This window comes from Salvelinus sp. IW2-2015, unplaced genomic scaffold (assembly GCF_002910315.2).
Source record: "Salvelinus sp. IW2-2015 unplaced genomic scaffold, ASM291031v2 Un_scaffold3207, whole genome shotgun sequence".
NCBI lineage: Eukaryota > Metazoa > Chordata > Actinopteri > Salmoniformes > Salmonidae > Salvelinus > Salvelinus sp. IW2-2015.
Window position 1 is genome coordinate 16,055 of NW_019944494.1, and position 4,067 is coordinate 20,121.

At 46.3% G+C, this 4,067-nt stretch overlaps 1 protein-coding gene across 1 annotated transcript in view; it reads right to left on the reverse strand.

Annotated features, from left to right (window-relative positions):
• The window catches only part of sh3yl1 (SH3 and SYLF domain containing 1), a 45,636-nt gene that overhangs the window by 1,933 nt on the left and 39,636 nt on the right, over window positions 1-4,067 (reverse strand). The window lies entirely within an intron of this gene.

Genomic DNA, 4,067 nt, shown 5'->3' on the forward strand with positions numbered 1-4,067 from the left:
TATGGACAACAGGGGCATCTGGCAAGAAATATTACAATCAGTTCTAGGACACATTGCCCTCGATGGTTGTGAGGTCTGGGGTCCACTCATCAACTAATAATTCACCAAATGGACAAACACCTAACTAAGAATCTGCATGCAGAATTTAGCAAAAATACTTTGTGTACAACACAAAACACCAAGCAGAGCAGAATTAGGCCTGTAGTTATCAACATACAGAAAAGAGCTGTTCAATTCTACATCCACCTAAAAGGAATGCTCACACATTCCACACAAGCCCTGACTACAGAGATGAACGTAGAGAAAAGTCCCTCAGCCAGCTGGTTCTGGGGCTCTGTTCACAAACACAGAGCCTCAGGACAGAAACACATTTAGACCAAACCAAATGATGAATCAAAAAAAAATAACTATTTTGACACACTGGAAATAATCAACCATAAAAACTGAGCAAACTAGAATGTTATTTGCCCTAAACAGAGAGTACACAGTGGCAGAATACCTGACCACTGTGACGGAGACAAAATGAAGGAAAGCTTTGACTATGTACAGACGTGGCCTAAAGTTCTGAGACTGACACAAATATTAACTTCCACAAAGTTTGCTGCTTCAGTGTCTTTAGATATTTTTGTCAGATGTTACTATGGAATACTGAAGTATAATTACAAGCAAGTGTCAAAGGCTTTATTGACAATTACATGAAATTGATGCAGAGAGTCAATGTTTGCAGTGTTGACCCTTCTTTTCAAGACCCCTGCAATCCACCCTGGCAGCTGTCAATTAACTTCTGGGCCACACCTGACTGATGGCAGCCCATTCTTGCATAATCAATGCTTGGAGTTTGTCAGAATTTGTGGGGTTTTTTGTTTGTCCACCCGCCTCTTGAGGATTGACCACAAGTTCTCAATGGGATTAAGGTCTGGGAGTTTCCTGGCCATGGACCCAAAATACGATGTTTTGTTCCCGAGCCACTTAGTTTCACTTTTGCCTTAGGCAAGGTGCTCTCATGCTGGAAAAGGCATTGTTCGTCACCAAGACTGTTCCTGATGGTTGCGGGAGAGTTGCTCTCGGAGGATGTGTAGGATAACGAGAGAGCGAGCGAGCAAAGAGAGAAGGATAACGAGAGAGCGAGCGAGCGAGAAAGGAAACGAGAGAGCGACGCGAGAGAGAAGGATAACGAGGAGAGACGAAAGAGAGAGAAGGATAACGATGAGAGAGCGAAGAGAGAGAAGGAAACGAGACGAGAGCGAAAGAGACGAGAAGGATAACGAGAGAGAGCGAAAGAGAGGAAGGATAACGAGAGAGAGCGAAAGAAGAGCTAACTAGAATGCTACTTGGGAGCGGTGTGTGACACCTGCGTTTGAAGTCTGCTCTGCACACACACACACACACAGCTGGTCTTATTTACCCAAGGGTGCATTGTGAAGCCAGGTATGTTTATTTTGGCGTGGACTTGAGGTCACAGTTTAATACATCACCAAGAAAGAAAAAAAATAGATCTCTACCATCACGTTCACACTTCACCTTGCAGCGAAAACACACACTTTATCTCTGCCGTGTCGACAGTGGTGTGTTTTGGGCATGGTGGTCGGGCCACTGTGTAAATGAAAGCATTCCCCTTGTCACTCGAACCACTGAAAGATGATCAAAACACCTACCAGAATGCGCGCAGCAGCTGCCATACAGTCAATGGGACAAGCAGCCCAAAAACTACCACAGGACATTTAGCAAGGAGTAATGGAAGCCCTGGCACGCAGAAGATAAGAGAAGAGAGAGGAGAGAGAGAGCACAGCGAAAAGAGGAGAGAATAAGGGAAGACGGTAGGATAATCACTCAAGCAGACTATCTAAATGAGTCACCGAAGAGCAGTATTCTAGACGATGGTGATTTTTTGCGCTAGTTAGGTGAGAACTATAGGTGTTAGGAACAGTTGGTTAAACCTAGGGAGTAGTTTCGCAGAGGAGAACTAGAGAGCTCAGGACAGTGAGTGAACAGTGGGATTCTCCCGAACGGGGTGGAAACCTAGGGGGGAGCAGTCCCACGAACAGGTGAGTGCAACCAGTGGAGTAGTCCCTAAGGAACAGGTGGAGTGAAACCTAGTGAGTTAGTTAGAAGCAGGCGTTAGTGGACCTTAGGGTAGTCTCCGGACAGTGGTTGGATGACTGTGGAGGTATTTTGCGCAGAACTTAGGGTTGGAGTGGGAAAACCTAGGGGAGTTCCCCAGAGAAGGGTTGAGTAAAACCTAGGGGGAGGGTAGTTCTCCAGGAACAGGGTTGGAGTGGAAACCTAGGGAGGGTAGGTCTCCAGAACAGGGTTGGAGTGGAAACCTAGTGGAGGGTAGTTCTCCAGGAACAGGGTTGAGTGGAAACCTAGTGGGAGGGTAGTTCCCCAGGAACAGGGTTGGAGTGGAAACCTAGTGGAGGGTAGTTCTCCAGGAACAGGGTTGGAGTGGAAACCTAGTGGAGGGTAGTTCTCCAGGAACAGGTTGGAGTGGAAACCTAGTGGAGGGTAATTCCCCAGGAACAGGGTTGGAGTGAGAAACCTAGTGGAGGGTAAGTTCTCCCAAGGAACAGGTTGGAGTGCGAAACTAGGGAGGGTATTCTCCAGGAAACAGGCGTTGGAGTGGAAACCTAGTGGAGGGTAGTTCTCCAGGAACAGGGTGGGGCCACAAGATATCTCTCTCGGTGTTTCTATAACATATGGGTTTGATGGTCTGCTGTATAAAGACAGTAGTATTCTATAACATATGGGTTCGATGGTCTGCTGTATAAAGACAGTAGTATTCTATAACATATGGGTTTGATGGTCTGCTGTATAAAGACAGTAGTATTCTATAACACACAACAATGCAGTACCTTAATAATCCTATCGATCCAGTATCAGTACATCTATCAATATAAACTACCGCTGTGATTACCTTTCTGTCCGTTTCTTACTGACTGATGATGGCCGCTTTGATGAAAGTTTACTGACTATGACGGGGAGATGTTTGCCATACCTACCTGCCATGTCAAGATGAATGCAACTGAAAAGTGTAAGTAGCTCAAATGTGATGTAAATACAGTATTCAGTCAGTGGTATCCAGAACCATATCTGATATACTGTATATTACCAGAGGAGGCTGTTGAGGAGGAGGGCGGCTCATAATGGCTGGAACAGAGCGAACGGAATGGCATCAAACACCATGGAAACCATTCCACTGATTTCCGCTCCAGCCATTACCACAAGCCCGTCCTCCCCAATTAAAGGTGCCAACAGCCTCCTGTGATATATACACACACACACAAAAGTATTTAGAAACACCCCTTCAAATGAGCAGATTTAGCTATTTCAGCCAAACACGTTGCTAACAGGTGTATAAAGTGGAGCACACAGCCATGCAATCTCCATAGACAAACATTGGCAGTAGAATGTCCCGTACTGAAGAGCTCAGTGACTTTCAACGTGGCACCGTCATAGGATGCCACCTTTCCAACAAGTCCGTTCGTCAAATTTCTGCCCTGCTAGAGCTGCCTGGGTCAACTGTAAGTGCTGTTATTGTGAAGTGGAAACGTCTAGGAGCAACAACGGCTCAGCCACGAAGTGGTAGGCAACACAAGCCCACAGAACAGGACCGCCGAGTGCTGAAGCTCATGAAAATCATCTGTCCTCGGTTACAACACTCACTACCGAGTTCCAAACTGCCTCTGGAAGCAACGTCAGCACAATAACTGTTCATTAGGAAGCTTCACGAAATTTGTTTCCATGGCCGAGCAGCCGCACACAAACCTAAGATCGCAATGCTAAGCTTCGGCTGGAGTGGTGTAAAGCTCGCCACCATTGGACTATGGAGCAGTGGAAACACGTTCTCTGGAGTGATGAATCACACTTCACCATCTGGCAGTCCGATGGACGAATCTGGTCTTGGCAACTGCCAAACCAACGCTAGCTTCCCGAATGCATAGTGCCAACTGTAAAGTTTGGTGGATGAGGAATAATGGTCTGGGGCTGTTTTTCATGGTTCGGGCCCCTTAGTTCCAGTGAAGAGAAATCTTAATGCTACAGCATACAATGACATTCTAGAAGATTCT